The sequence below is a fragment of the Phocoena sinus genome, chromosome 19 (assembly GCF_008692025.1).
Source record: "Phocoena sinus isolate mPhoSin1 chromosome 19, mPhoSin1.pri, whole genome shotgun sequence".
NCBI classification, from domain to species: domain Eukaryota; kingdom Metazoa; phylum Chordata; class Mammalia; order Artiodactyla; family Phocoenidae; genus Phocoena; species Phocoena sinus.
Window position 1 is genome coordinate 45,055,643 of NC_045781.1, and position 16,311 is coordinate 45,071,953.

The window sequence follows — 16,311 nt, forward strand, 5'->3', positions numbered from 1 at the left end:
CCCCCTTACTTTTAACTCTATAATTTATTGTGACTCCCTGCCCACACTGTACAGGGCCCATGAGAAATTCACCTCCTGTCATTCTTGGGCCGTAACCTGCACTTTTAACCGACACCCAGGGGTCCTGTGCAGGAGCTGAAAGCCCAGCCCCACACGGTGCACAGTCATCCTGTGTGACCAGAGCCCAGGAGGAAGGGTGAGACAGGCCTGCATGTTTAGAGGACCAGCCCTGCAGTCTCATGTGAAACCAACTTGCTGGTCAGTGTCCTGTGAGAGCTGTCCTCAGGGCACCACGTGGGGAACACAGAACGGTCAAGGGCCACAGCACTGCAGCTGTCTACTTGCAAAGTGCTGAGGCTGCAGGGGACGGTCCTTCCTGCCTCTTCCAGCTTCTGGGGACTCCAGGCATCCCTAGACCTGTGGCTGCATCTCTTCCATCTCTGCCTTCACCTTCACGTGGCTTCTCCTCTGTGTCTGTTATCTGCCCTCATCTTATAAGGACGCAGTCACACAGTACGAGGGCCACCCTAATGCCCTTGTCTTAACTACTTACAGCACCAGGCCCTACTTCCAAATAAGGTCATGTCCTGAGGCCCTGGGGTCAGGATGGGGCTGTCTCTTTCCACGGGTGGCGCTGGGGTGGGCAGACACAATCCCCCTTCACTCTAAGGTAACAGATCCCATATGACAGGTGTCCTTATAGGAAGAGGATATCAGGACACAGAGACAACAGGCACATGCCCAGGACCACCCGAGGTGACCAAGACTCTCCTGAACCATATCTCACCCAGACCCTGTCCGTGGCCTCCACCTTGGCCCCATCCTTGCGGGGCCTGCACAGCCCGGTCTCAGCAAGAATCCTGCTCTGTCAGCGCAGAAACGAGGGCACCGGAACACACCACTCCAGAATGTGCCTCTTCGGCATGTGGATTACTTTGAGCTAAAGGTCACCAAGAACCAGCAGATGCAGGGAAAGCTCTAGAACACGCCAACGAGGGAGACGACAGGACAAACCAACCCTGCCAACACCATGAACATGGAGCTTCAGCCCCCAGAACCTGGGAGACAATAAATGTCTGTTGTTTAACCACCTGGTCTGTGGTGTTTGTTACGGCAGCCCCAGGAAACAGACACCATCAGCCTCTATGGACAGCGGTGAAGAGCTGGGTTTGCACCTGAGCTCCACCACCAACGAGCCTCCCTTGGACCAGTTACCCCACCGTCCAGGCCTCGGTTTCTCACCTGTAAAATGGGATTGGTTACAGTGCCCCATCTCACAGGGTCACAGGGTGGATTCCGTGAGCTAAAGCATGTGAGGCACTCAGAACTGAGGTTCACAATAACCATGCAGCACATTGGCCGTCACCCCAACATTCTGGACCCTCTCCTCTGGGAGGGAACCACATCCAGCTGTTATAAACTCTTTGTATACAGCTGAGGGGGTTCAGAATTTGCCACCCCAAATGTCACCTTGGCATAAGGATTATTTGGAGTTGAGGTGATTGAGAAGCTGCAAAAAGAAAAACTCTGCCCTCCTCCATCTGCCTGATCCCTTGGTGAGGATGTCCCCCTCCCTCTCCTGTTCCAGGAAGGGAAGAAACAATCTTATCATCTCAGATGGTACCGACTTCAGTCTGCATAACAAACCTCACTAAGTCAGCTCTGTCCTCTCTTATTTTCCCCCACTTACTTACCTTCCCACAACCCCTAGAAACTGAAACCTGTTTTCCTTTGTCTTGTCACTTCTCCAGAAACTTATCAGCCTGTGTTAACATGGCACATAAGTCCTTAAGTCTAACTGTCTCTTTGCATCTCCACTTCTTTTCTGTGCGGGGCTCTGTACACAGACATAATAAACCTTTTGCTCCTGTTAATCTGTTGTCAGTTTAACTTGCAGGTCCCTGGGACAAAACCTAAGAGAGTAGAGGAAAAATTTTTCATCCCCTATACCGCGTCAAATACACCAACAGCCAACCCCCACTTTGTTCTTGTTCTGCCTCAGCAACAGACACCAACCCTCTCCCCACCTATGAGACACTCAACTAGCACCCCTGTCTCCATCTTCTCTCGCAGCCTGTCCCATGGCTCCCTCAGTCACACCCTGTCTCATAAATGTCCCCCGAGGCGAGAACCTGGGACCCCAGGCCACCTGGGGGGAGTGTGACATTCCAGCACCAAGTGTCCAGGTGGCTGGAGCTGGACTCTGCCATGCAGCACACCCGGGGGTGATTCCATCCCAGTGCCCTCCAGCTACAATGGCCCGCACATCACCCACGCAGGTTTCTGAAATGCTGGCGGATCAGGGCCAGGGCTCAGACCCCAAAACCCCACACTCAGGGCTCTGTAGTGAGGGATGGCTGCATCACAGGGACCCCAATTAGGAGTGTGGTCAGCCTCAGTGTAGGGAGACACACCTCTGCTGTCCTTAGGAGAACAAGGGTGGGTCTGCGCCCCTCCCAACCACGCACCCCAGTGGGCCCCCCTTCACAGCCAACTGGAGTACTGACTGGAATCCAAGCCCTTGTGGATCCTATCCAAGTTGGGCCAGGTCGCAATGATCCCAGACCGAGGGGCTCAGGTGACGCCTGGGACTTCCCCATTTTGCTTTTAAGGGAAAACCACTGAGTTTCAAATGAAAGGAACCAGGACTCACCAACCCAAACGTGCATGTTTGGCATAAGGATTATTCTGAATAGAAGGCCACTGAGAACCAGCAGACTCAGGAAACGCTCTGAGAACAGGGCTCAAGCGTTCCTTCCATAAAGGAAATTCACATTTATGAAGGAAATGCCCACGTGTAGGGACCTCTTCTCCCACACCCGGAAGAGGCTGTGTAACAACTCTCACCAGTAAAAACAAAAGGCACCGACTTGAATCTGCATCACGAGCCCCACTAACCCTCTTGTTCACCGGGCTTTCCGGACTGCCTTCCCACGGCTTATCCCCGCCCCACCAACCCCTTCCCTCTGTCCAGCCCAGGACGGTATTTCAGCCCCCACTTCTCACTGCCTCCTTGAGGAATACTGCCTTATAAACTCCCACACATTCCATCTTTTTTCCCCTCTTGTTAGTCTGCCTTTTCTCAGTTTAACATCTGGGTTCCAGGCACTGAACCTGGAAGGGGAGTGGGCGCTGGAGCGGGCTGCCATCCATCGTGAAAGCCATCTTGGAAACTTCAGAAATGGCGTGAGCCACTGTTAACCACAGCTAGCGTTAGCAGTTAACTTACGGCCTTACACTGAATAAACTATATTCAGAATAAACGCAGCGAATTCTCAAAACTCACTACCATTACTGTAGACCTCACTGGTTATCGTCCTGCATTTACTACCATCTCTGCTCACTCTTACCCTCTCCCACCCATAGTGTGTGCGGTGGAAACTCTCTGGGGTTCTTCCCGGCTGCGCGTTCACGAACATCACATCGGAAACTCAAAACTGGCCACCGTGGGAATATCTACACCACAGAAACGGCAGATGCCACCCTCCAGCCTTGGGTGATTGTTTTGTTGATGGTCTAGACTTAGAAAGTGATGGGAGAAGTGTGACTCACGCAGACCGGATGTGCAGGGGTGTGTCTGTGGTGCTGCATTGTAAAGACCGAGAGAACACTCTTCCGCATCCGAAACCCAGGACGCGATTCAGCAGAGGCTGCTGACGTCATGGAGGAAGGAGTGAGGTTCTACACACGTGGAGTTCGTAATCTTACTCCTTAATTACAAGAAAATTCCAAGCAATACCAGAACTGCTCTCGTGTGTCGACTAGGGGAGCACGGGTGGTGGGGGAACAGGAGCTAGGCAAAAATCCACAAAAGCATCCCGTGAAGCCCTGGTCTCTCTGGAATTTACACCAAAGTCCTGTCCACTAGTATTTTTTGTTAATTGTTCGCTACATCCTGGGTATCAATTTAGCTAATAAACATATGTGCCCATATATGCACCTTTTGGGGGAGCCCTTGAGAATCAGGATTGTGTGCTGTTATCACATGATATCAGCACAGCATCATCTTTGTTATCTGTGTACCACTGTCCTTCACATCATCTTATATCATAAACTGTGCAGGCATGCTGGCTCTTCTTTCCCTGGAGAGCAGGGTCCTGACCATTGGCCAGTACGTCCTTGCCCATGACCCTTTCACCACCCCCTGGGAGAACTCAGACCCTGAAACATTGGCTGGACTCACACCCAAAAACTAGGTGTCCAGGGGTATGGATTTTCCAGATTTTCACCTCAATTCCACAACTTGCCAAACTGGATAAACACGGCCACCTTGTACATTCAGATGTCAGCAAGAGCAGTGGACAGAGCTCCTACGAGACGGAAGAGAAGGAAAACATTGTGTCCGACCAGCAGGTCCGTGATTATGGCTGTGGTGAAGCCGGACACCGTCACCTGAGAACCAGACAAGGATGCTGTTGCTTCAGGATGTCTGCATCTGGGTACTGTCACCACAGGAGAAAGGGTCACCCCAGTAGACCTCAGCCTCACTCATGCCTGAGTGGAGAAAAGAATGAAGGAAGGAAGGAACTGGTGGTAACCCAGCAGGGCATTCACAGGGACCCCAGCCCCTCCCCGAGAGAAATTCCAGAGTCACTCCCAACAGGGAGCTCACCCGACACCTGCATTGCAGGCCCTCACACACGCTCCTTGACCCCAAACATGAATATGTTGAGTAAATGAACAAATGTCACTCCCAGATACAGTCACAAGAACCCCCACCTTTTAAGATGACCCCTGTACCATAGAAGCACACAGACATTTCTATTTATAGCATCCAGTGTTGCTCCAGGAAAATCCATCAAAAACGTAGCCTTGAAAACGGAAAGATCACCCCTTCCCTGTACCTACCTCGTACCTCCCCTAGGCCTGCCCACCTGCTCGGCATCCTCAGGTACACACACCTGATGATGTGCGTGTGACTAATATCAGTGGCAGCTGTTCCAGAAGCAGGGACGGTGGTGGGAATTGTTCCACTACAGTACTCGCACATTGCTTTGCAATTTTAATCCTCAACCGAGTGAAATAATTCCTGGGGCCTCATCTACACTGAGACAGAACAAAAAACATCCAGCCACAGTGCAGATGAACTTGCAAAGCAGGCTGAGGAACTCGGTTCCTACACAGCCCACCCGGGACGCACAGTAGGCAGTGTACAGCAAATCCGACTCCAAACCACGGGGCTTAATTTCCCCGGAGAATAAAGGAAGACTCCCTTCTTCTGCTTTTGTAGGACATTTACTTTAGAAAGTGTGGGAATTCCTTCTCTGTCTCTTTGAAGCGTATGCACATCTTTTAAAGGCAGAACACACCTCTGACACTACCACAGCTCAGAATGTTTCCTGCAGACGTGGGCGTGTGTCTGAAATGTGATGGAGGAGGAAACCCCGTCTCCCTGCTCCTGGGAGGAGAGGTCTGAGTCCAGTGGGGCCTGGCTCCAAACACAAAACCACCTCCATTATCAAGACAACAGTGATTGTTTATCTGGGACAGCTGCACGAAGGGTGAGACTCTTCCGTCTCTGCAGCCTCTCAGTGGGTCTGCCCCGACGCCACCTGTGATGCACGTCACACTATGGTTTCATGCTGGGTCCAGAGTAAATGGTTTGTGGAATGTCCCCTCCCTCCTGTCACAGCTCAGGTCTGAGTGTCCCTCCACCTGTCACAGCCCAGGGTCTGAGTGTCCCCTCCCACCACAGCCCAGGGTCTGGATGTCCCCTTCCTCCTGTCACAGCCCATTGCCTTTCGACAATGTTGAAGGTGACCTAAAGGTCCAGAAATCCCCTCACCCTCTGTGTCTGGGAAATGGCTTCCTGAAAAGACCCCTCCCCACAAAGACTCTGCTGAGACTCAGGAGCCCCCCTTTCCTGACCAGGCCACACAGACCCAGTCCCTCCCCGGGCTCATCAGCCAGGAGCCGACCCGCTCCTTCCCAGGATCTGTCAGAACAAGGGCTGGTGACCCACGCGTCCCCCTCCTTCCCGGCCGGAACTGCAGCCGCCAGGTCAGAAGCCCCGCTCAGGGCACCTCCTGAGTCGGGGCCCTTGATCCACGTGCCATCAGGCCACCTTTCGTGCCAACCCCTCGCCTGGGCCTTTATACTTGTGTTTATTTACTCCTCTCCACGGAGAAACCGCCTTTGCCCCAACTCTCCAGATGCTTCCAGACCTTGTCAGGAATTCTCTCTGTAGTCATAGTCCCCCCTCTACAACAATAGTCCTCCCCTGTTGTTATATCCCCCCTCTACAGTAATAGTCCTCCCCTATTGTTATATCCCCCCTCTACAGTAACAGTGCTCCTCTATTGTTATAGACCCCACTCTCTAGTAACAGTCCCCCCTCTAGTTACAATGCTGCTCTATTATCATAGTCCCCCTCTGCAGTAATAGTCCTCCTCTATAATAGTAGCCTCTGTACAGTAATAGTCCCCCCTCTACAGTGATAGACCTCCCTCTATTGTAACAGTCTCACCTGTACTATAATAGCTCCCTCTCAACAGCAACAGTCGTCCTCTATTGTAATAGTCCCCCCTCTATGGTAAGAGTTCCCTCTCTACAGAAATAGTGCTGCCTCTATTGTAATAGGCCTTCTCTACAATGGTCCCCCTCTGTTGTAATAGTCCCTTCCCCTACTAGCACACTCTCATCCCCTTGTTATAGTCCCCCTTCCTCCTCACAATAGTTCTTTTGAAATGAAAGTCTCCTTTCTAACCCAGACTTGATTTTATTTTATAGGCCTAAAGGGACTGCAAGGATGACATAAAGCAAAACACTTATTGCAGGCCCCAGGCGTGGGTGGTGCAGAGGTGCCTGTGGATGTATGTACCCCATCATGTAGGGGCACCTGTTAGTGTGTCTGTGTCACCACTGTGGGGACACCTGTAGGTGTGTGTCTGCATCCCCATCACAGAGGAGACCTCTCCCCAAACACAAGTCACATGACACTCAGGGTGTCTTGCCAACTCCTGTCCCCATGTCCCCAGGCCTCTCCCCATAATTCAGGTCACTTGAGCACTGCGTGTCATGTTCCTTCCTGTCCCACATCCCCCAGTTTCATCAGAATCTGGGTCACTTTGTAACAAGTCCCTCATCCTCCCATTTGCCCCCGTCTGAGAAGGTCATGGGTTTGTCCATGGTGGGAAGAAAATCGTCCCATCCCCGTGGACACCAATCCTGCACCTGCCAGGCACTCACCTCCTCCCAGGTGCACAGGTGTGAGTTAGCCACCCTCTCCCTCAACCCACAGACCCCAGCTCTCTGGTTTCCAAGTACAGATTCAGGTGTGCTCAGCAGTAGCGCAATCCCAGAACCGGCCAGGCGATCCCCACTCCCCCGGTGCAGCCCCAACCTCGAGCCCTGGGACAGCACCCCTGGGAGTAGGCCAGGTGCCCCCCGCACACCCCGATGCCTTCCCCACCCAGCACTTCCTCAGCTGGATCCACTCCACCCTTTGCCTCCTCAGTCAACACGGGACTCAGGTGGGCACAAGGAGACACTTTCACAAAATGCACCGGGTGCGAGATGAGCTAAGGGCCCAGTCCCGCTGACCCTCCTGGATGGCCAGGTGAGACATCTGAGCCGCCAACCTGTGACCATGGCAGGAAGGCTCCTTCTGTGACCACGCTCACCTGCAGGTGGTGGCTGGCACAGAGTAGACACTCAGGAAATAGCTCTCAGGTAAAGGAACGGATGGGCATGCTCACTGCTGGCAAACCCACTGGAGTTCCCATTGTCCTCCTCACCTGGGCCCCCAGACGCTCAGCGGGCCCCCCCAATGCTCACCAGGCCCCCCGGAATGCTCAGCGGGCTCCCCAAGTGCTCGCCAGGGCCCCAGGAATGCTCAGCAGGCTCCCCAAGTGCTCGCCAGGCCCCCCCAAATGCTCACCAGCCCCCTGAATGCTCACCAGACTCCCCAAGTGCTCAGTGGGCTCCCCAAATGCTCACCAGGACCCCGGAATGCTCAGCGGGCTCCCCAAATGCTCGCCAGGCCCCCCAAATGCTCACCAGGCCCCTGAATGCTCACCAGGCTCCCCAAGTGCTCACCAGGCCCCCCAGAATGCTCAGCGGGCTCCCCAAATGCTCACCAGGCCCCTGAATGCTCACCAGGCCCCTGAATGCTCAGTGGGCTCCCCAATCTCCAGGCCCCCAGAATACTCTGCGGGCCGTCGAACACTCAGCAGTCTCCCCGAATGGTCACCAGGCCTCCTGCACACTCACTGGGCCCCCCAAATGTTCACCAGTCTCCCCCAAACACTCAGCGGGCTCCCAAAATGCTCACTGGGCCAATCAAGTACTCATCAGACCCCCTGAACGTTCAGTGGGCTCCCCAGATGCTCACCCACACCCACCTGCCCAGATTAGATGGCCCTGTCCCCGCAGCGTAAGGACAAGAAAGGAGGCCTCAGCCAACAAGTTTCTGCCTGACCCAGACCTGTCCTACCGACTAGGTTAGCGGCCCAGCAGACAGTGGGCTTGTCAACGCCCCCTGTGAGCCACTGTCCAGGGGCTCCTCCCGGCTCAGCGGCTCTGACCCAGCGGGTCTCCTACCCTCTGCGCTGGGAACACCGGAGCCTGCGAGCGGACGCTTCCCCCCGGACCCCCCACCCCCCACGCCGCCCTCCATGCTCTCCTGCTGCCCCTCCAGCCCCTGGGTCCCAGGAAGGAAGGAGGAGTCTGGACCCGAGGGGAGCGCGGACCACCCTTCACCACTGCCCCATCTCGAGCCTCTGAACTGAGGCAGGGAGGCGGCACTCACCACGACAGCTGACTTCGGAGTGTTTCCTGTGGCAGCTCCGCCTGTCTGCCAGTCCCCCGGCACTTGCCGAAACACTCCTGCGCCGTGATTGGATGTGAAACTCCCACTCCTGTGAGGGTGTGGGAGGAGCCACCTCCCAGAGCTGACCTGCCCCAAGCGCAACACAGGGAGCAAATCCCCACCTTCAGAAGGGACGTCATTGTGGGGACAGCACTGCCCAGCTGGAGGGTCACGGATCCTCTCCGCAGGGACCAGGAGCTGAGAAGTGGAGAAAGGGAGCCACTACTCCCTCCGAAGACTTAAATGTGTTCTCTATTTTAACACTAAACTTCGCATTACAACACCCTCGTCAAATCAGAGTCAAAATAAAATTGGAAAGAGCAGATTACACCTGAATTGATGCAACCTTCCTAACAGCCAAAGAAGATACTATACGTGCCGCTGTTGTCTATGAAGAAAACAAAAGGAGGCTCACCAGCCTCCCTATAGTCACTGTGTACTCAACATTCCAGGTCTCCTCACAGTTTGCACAGTTTTGAGATAAAAAGACAAAGCCTCCTGAAAGATAAGCCATTGTTGCATTTCACCAAAGCCAGATCTTTCTAAAGATATCCATAGCATGTTGGAGGTAGAGAGGATATTACACTCATCAAATCCAGTATCCTCCAGGTGGCCCATATGATGCTAACAGCTTTCTCAGAACAGAGGGTCTGTAGTCAACACTATCTGTGGCTCGTTGTTGTTTTTCTGACCCCACAGACTTCTCAGAGCCTCGTGGTTGCTAAAATGCCACAGGTTTATACATTTTACAATATTAATAGAATGCATATCACAATATATAATAAATATGATAAACTTTAATATTTATCATGTTAAAATTCTTATGTCATGTACATAATATGGTATATATCTTAGATATTATCTATATAAACTTTAATATTATACTTTTGGGGGGAGGGCGTTGGTTTGGTTTTTTGCCACCACTCGTGGCTTGTGGGATTTTAGTTCCCTGACCAGAGACTGAACCTGGGCCCTTGGCAGTGAGAGCAGAGTCCTAACCACTGGACGTCCAGGGAATTCTAATATTATAGTTTGAATACCCCATGGAGTATGCAGTTGTTTTTTTTTTTAACAACTTTCCTGACCCCAGAAGCGCTGTTACAAAGACGATTTTTAGAGCACCCTGAGTAATACAGACGTAGTCCAATTGCCTTAACAGATTAAGAAACAGAGACACAAGATTGATGCCAATTTCCTAGAGGCAGTGCCAAGATCAGGACACAAATATCCTAATTCCCAGTGTCCTTTCTTCTCTGCCATTGAACTTCTTCCTAATGAATACTGGTCTCTGGACTTGGACAAAAGGCCTGTGCAGGTATCTATTCAAGAAACCTCTGAACTGACCAGACGTTACATTCCAACCCTCAAGTTGGAATGTAACGTCTGACATAAATGATGTATTTAATCCCCATAAACTATGCACTAAACATTATGTAAAATTTTGGATTTGGGTTATAATTGGGGTATTAATATATCCCAATTCATACGTCACGTGCCCGGGTTTGCCGCAGGAGCCCAGCTTGGTCAGGTGCCAGGCATTACCTCACCGGTGATTTATGGCACTTCTCCAAGGCTTCTTTTACGTCTATTACCCAACGTTTATGGCCGGTGACCCCGAGCCGGTGACCCTGCTTTACGGCACACACACACACACACACACACACACACACACACACACACACACACACACACACACACACACACACACACACACACACACACACACACACACACACACACACACACACACACACACACACACACACACACACAGGCTTTGTTTACATCAATTTCCCGGGTTTTGCGTCATCCGACCCTGGTTTACGTCACCTGGCGCTGCTTTACGGCACTTGACCGTGCTTTACGGCACAATCACAGACTTAGTTTATATCAATTTCCCAGGCTTTATGTCACCTAACCCTGATTTATGCCACGCCTGCCCCTCAATCCTGCAAAGCTGGAGGAGTTAAAAAACTGGAACTTCCTGTTGATTCCAGGGCCTAACATAGCTTTTGGCATATAGGCTATCAGTGATTGTTCAACAGACGGATAAGTGAGAACCTTCTGCTAAGCGGAAGAGTGTGGGGATGTGGGACCCTATGGGGCCTTTCTGGGACAGGCCTTCCCCCGTATCCTCTGCTTTAACTACTCTCTGAAGTCCTTAGATGATAGTATTTGATGCACATTTCCTGAGTTGTTTTGCAGATCTGAACCCCCGGCCCCGCCCACCACCACCAGGTGGAAGAACTACTTGATGACCATGAGTACATAGCCCCAGGCCTCCGAGAGCCTAAGGCTTGATAATGTTAACACCCGTGACACCACCCTGCTACCTCACCATCAGCCAGAGAGCTGTGCACAAGCTGATCACATACCATTTGATCCACCCCTCCCTCACCTGGTTTTAAAAATGCTTTGCTGAGGGCTTCCCTGGTGGCGCAGTGGTTGAGAGTCCGCCTGCCGATGCAGGGGACGCGGGTTCGTGCCCCGGTCCGGGAAGCTCCCACATGCCGCGGAGCGGCTGGGGCCCGTGAGCCATGGCCGCTGAGCCTGCGCTCCGCAACGGGAGAGGCCACAACGGTGAGAGGCCCGCGTTACCGCAAAACAAACAAACAAAATGCTTTGCTGAAACTCTTCGGGGACCTCGGGGTTTTGGGGGGCATGAGCCACGTCTCCTTGCACAGCCCTACAATACACCCTTCTCTGCTCCAAACTCCGTTTCGTGTTTGTTTGGCCTCACTGTGCATCAGGCACACGAACTTGTGCTAACAGGGACAGGAGAAAGAGGCTCAGACGGAAAGGGGGAGAAGGAAGTTTGCGGAGAACTCTCAAGAGAAGGCACAGGGATGAGCACAGCCTGCGCACCAAAATACCACGGTTTTACATGCTCCGTATTCACGACCACCAGCACCACTTTCCAGATGCCAAAACCCACGCAGGTCTGCAGCTTGAAAACTGCAAGCCCAAGAGTCAAGCTAGGTATTTCTGGGTCTAGAGTTCTGCCTCTAGAGAAACAAAGGGCAGTCAGACCGCAGAGAGCCTGTTAGGCTGTCCGGCCAGTGGGCCACCTGGCCAGGCTAGAAGTGCCCCATCAGGTGCTGAAGGCAGACCTATGTCCCCTCTACGAGGCGAGGCAATTTGGGCCGGAGAGTCAGAGGAGCCCGGTAACGAACCCCTCCTCTCTGCACGTCCTTGGGGTTCTGCCAACCCCATAGATCCGGAGGAAACTAATTTGAAAAGATACACGTACCCCAAAGTTCATAGCAGCACTAGTTACAATAGCCAACTCATGCAAGCAACCTAAATGTCCATCAAACAGAGGAATGGATAAAGATGTGGTATATATCTACTATGGAATATCAGTCATAAAAAAGAATGAAATAATGCCATTTGCAGCAACATGGATGGACCTAAAGATTCTCATACTAAGTGAAGTAAGTCAGAAGAGAAAAACAAATACCATATGATATCACTTCTATGTGGAATTTAAATTATGGCACAAGGAACTTACTTACAAAAAAGAAACAGACTCACAAACATAGAGAACAAACTTACAGTTGCCAAAGGGGAAAGGGAGGGGAAGGATAAATTAGGAGTTGGGGAGTAGCAGATACAAACTACTAAATATAAAATAAACAAGTCCTAATGTAGGGGGGAAAAATCAGGAGAAAGAGCCTCCCCCCAGCGTGTGTGTGCACACTCTCACACACTCTACTCTCACACACACACTTAAACCAGCCCAGAGAAAGAGCCCAGGCACTGACTTTGATGTCACAATGATCAGGATCTAAAAAGCAATTACATTGCCAGGCATTGTGCTAATACAACTATTGAAATCGCTAGTCGAAAACACTTAATAACTTAGATAGACTGATCTAAAAGCTGATTTAAAATTAACCTGGCACGTGCATACCATCTAAATTATTCTCTCCTATGATCTAGTCTCTCATTAAAATCAAATTTCATTAGGAGAAATTATACATTTTGTACCATGATTGGGAAGAAGCCACATTCACTCACCTGCTGATGAAAGTGGAGGGTTTATCATTAGAGCTAAAGGGGAAATGAGTGTCCCGCCTTCCCAGGTGCAGTGAGATCCGTCTCCGCAACAAACCACCCTCCCTCCCATTTTTCCCTCAGGAAATGATGGAAACCTATTAAAATTGCATCAACTGAGAACCCCAAACCAATAGGTGCCTGAGTGGGAAGGAGGGGCCGTGGGGCTGGGGTGGGGGGGGTCTCGCAGCCGCACCTCAAACTCAGAGAAAACTCAATAAGCCGGAATCTAACGCATTTCTCCACAGGTAAGAAAACCCAGGCCAAGGGGGAAAGGGGCTTGTTGGAGACCAAACACCAAGTCGGCGGCAGGGGTGGAAGCAGAAGTTATTTTCAGCAGAAAGCTCCCCCCGGCCCCCCCCCGCCCCCCAAACACCTCTCCTTTCAACTCACAGTTTCCGGCCACACGCCGTACCAGAGAAGCTCCTGGCGCAGCGCGTTGCTCCGCAGAGGAGCTTTTGGCTTGGACCAGGCTCCTTAGGCCACGCCCAGGGGTGGTCCCAGGCTGCTGAGCAGTTTTCTCTCGTTCGCAAATGTAGCCAGCTGCCTGCCATTGGCTAATCTGGGCCCGCTTGAAGAGGCCCACGTGTGGGAGGAGGGTCGTGACTGACCAGCCGTCCGACGGGTCTGAGGATCCAGGCGGGAAGCTCGCAGCCAGTGTCTGAGCACCGGGCGCTGTGTCCTGGTTTTTTGGAAATCTTTGCAGTGACCTTGATAATATTTTATAAGTGGATCTCCCACTCCGCATATTTATGAGATAAAGAATTTCCCCCCCTTAAAATTCAAGAGGGACATTCTCTTAGAATGAACAGGAAGACACAGGATGCTCCCAAATGATCTATTACTTGGAGGATTTTAAAATTCTAGCGAGAAAATGTAACGGAGCAGGACGCTATGGGGCCTTCCTGGGACAGGCCTTCCGCCGTATCCTCTGCTTTAGTTCCTCTCTGAAGTCCTTAGATAATAGTATTTGATGCACATTTCCTGAGTTGTTTCACAGATGTGAAACCCGCCCACGCCGCCCCCCCCACCAGGTGGAAGAACTACTTGATGACCCAGAGCACGTAGCCCCAGGCCCTCTGGAGCCTAAGGACTGATAATGTTAGCCCTGTGGCGTCGCCCTGCTACCTCATCATCAGCCAATCAGAGAACTGTGCACAAGCTGACCACACACCCTGCAACCCGACCCCACCCCACCCCACCCCCTGGCCTTTAAAAATGCTTTGCCTAACCCTCCCGGGAGCTTGAGGCTTTGGGGGACATGAGCCACCTCGACTCCTTGCATGGCCTTGCAATAAACCTTTCTCTGCTCCAAACTCCAATGTTTCAGTTTGTTTGACCTCACTGTGTGTCGGGCACAATAACTTGCGTTAACAAAACACTCATTCTCTTCACCCTCTTGGGCATCAGCACCAGGTGGGAAATGGCTGCACTCCTTATTTAACCCTCCAATTTCTCCAGAACCTTTCCTTCAAGGAGAAATCTCTGGGCTCTGCAGGGACTGTGAGTGGTGACAGGTAACTCTGAGACTGATAATCTGGAGGAAAAGAGACAAGGTGTGGAAGCATCTGGAGAGTTGGGGCAAAGGCAGTTTCTCCGTGGAGAGGAGTAAATAACACAAGTATAAAGGCCCAGGCGAGGGGTTGGCACGAAAGGTGGCCTGACGGCACGTGGATCAAGGGCCCCGACTCAGGAGGTGCCCTGAGCAGGGCTTCTGACCCGGCGGCTGCAGTTTGGGCCAGGGAGGAGGGAGACGCGTGGGTCACCAGCCCTTGTTCTGACAGATCCTGGGAAGGAGCGGGTCGGCTCCTGGCTGATGAGCCCGGGGAGGGACTGGGTCTGTGTGGCCTGGTCAGGAAAGGGGGGCTCCTGAGTCTCAGCAGAGTCTTTGTGGGGAGGGGTCTTTTCAGGAAGCCATTTCCCAGACGCAGAGGGTGAGGGGATTTCTGGACCTTTAGGTCACCTTCAACATTGTCGAAAGGCAATGGGCTGTGACAGAAGGGAGGGGACACTCAGACCCTCGGCTGTGACGGGAGGGAGGGGACACTCAGACCCTGGGTTGTGACAGAAGGAGGGACACTCAGACCCTGGGTTGTGACAGGAGGGAGGGGACATTCATACACCTTGGTCACACCCAGGACATCCTCACATCCTGTCCTCTGACCTGTAGCCCCCGAGGTCACACTCAGAATGTCATCACATCCTGTTATCTGACCACTGGATGTCATCGTCACAGTCAGGACATCCTCTGGTCCCCTGTGAGGGTCACTATTATTCCTGTTATTATGATTCTAGGTTGGGGTATTTTCTCAATTCACATTTATGTCACATAAGAGCTTAGAAAACTGAGATCTTTATTTTGTAGTCAAAATCTTTCTCTCCTTAGGTCTTCTGGCTTTCAGCAGAAAATCGTCAGCTTTGTAAGTCATTCATGTGGCTTCTGAGAAATGGGACTACTGTGATTGATGTCTTGGCTGCAAAGTACCCAGTCTGCTCAGAATATGGTAGAGAGATGAGGAAGCATGAGTATCTAAACAGTCTTATGATCCGAATTAGATCTCCTAAAATTCACATGTTGAAATCTTAACCCCCAGTACCTCAGAATGTGACTGTATTTGGAGATAGGGCTTTAAAAGGTGTAATTTACTTAAAATGAGGTCATTGGGATGGGTCCTAACTCAATTAAGAAGCAGAAATTAGGACACAGGCATGTACAGAGAAAAGACCATGTTAGGATACAGGGAGAAGGTTGCCATCTTCAAGCCAAGGAGAGGGACCTCAGAAGAAATCAACCCTGCTGACACCTTTTTTTTTTTGGCCATGCCACGTGGCATGTGGGATCGTAGTTCCTGATCAGGGATCGAATTCGTGCCCCCTGCAGTGGAAGTGAAGAGTCCTAACCACTGGACTGCCAGGGAATTCCCCAACCCTTCTGACACCTCGATCTCAGACTTTCAGCTTCCAGACTTGAGAGAAAAATTTCCTTGTCGAAGCCACCCAGCCTGTGGTATTTGTAAATTCAGCCCGAGCAAACTAAAATACATAGGTATCGCCTGGAAGCAGAGTCCCACCTCTTCCCACACACAGGTGAGACGGTTGCCTTGAAAATGTGATCTTTTTGGTCAGAGAAACGTTCAACTGGCTTCTCAGCTCCTGTGCTGATGTAATATGTTGGCAGTATCTTTAGCGTGCTTCCTAGAAGAAGGATCAGTGAATAAGCACCTTGATAAAGAAATAGCATCCAAATAAACAGGTGTTTCTTTTCACAGACGCCATCCATTATGCATGGGAACAGTTCTTCTGGTCTGTTTTCTTTTCTTTTTCTTTTTTAAATAAATTTATTTATTTAGTTTTGGCTGCATTGGGTCTTCATTGCTGTGTGTGGGCTTTCTCTAGTTGCAGTGAGCCAGGGCTACTCTTTGTTGTGGTGCGCAGGCTTCTTATTG

General features: G+C 51.6%; 1 long non-coding RNA gene across 3 annotated transcripts in view; it reads right to left on the bottom strand.

The window, feature by feature from the left end:
• Positions 1-13,327, bottom strand: part of LOC116743650 — a 50,887-nt gene extending 37,560 nt beyond the window's left edge. For 2 of the 3 annotated variants that reach the window (XR_004346830.1, XR_004346828.1), the window contains exons 1-2: positions 8,750-8,784; positions 4,393-4,494 (exon numbers count right to left, since the gene is read on the bottom strand). This is a non-coding gene — a long non-coding RNA (uncharacterized LOC116743650). Of the gene's footprint in view, positions 1-4,392; positions 4,495-8,749; positions 8,785-13,258 lie in introns of those variants that run through there. The other variant, XR_004346829.1, reaches the window with a different exon arrangement.
• Positions 13,328-16,311: the final 2,984 nt, after the last annotated feature.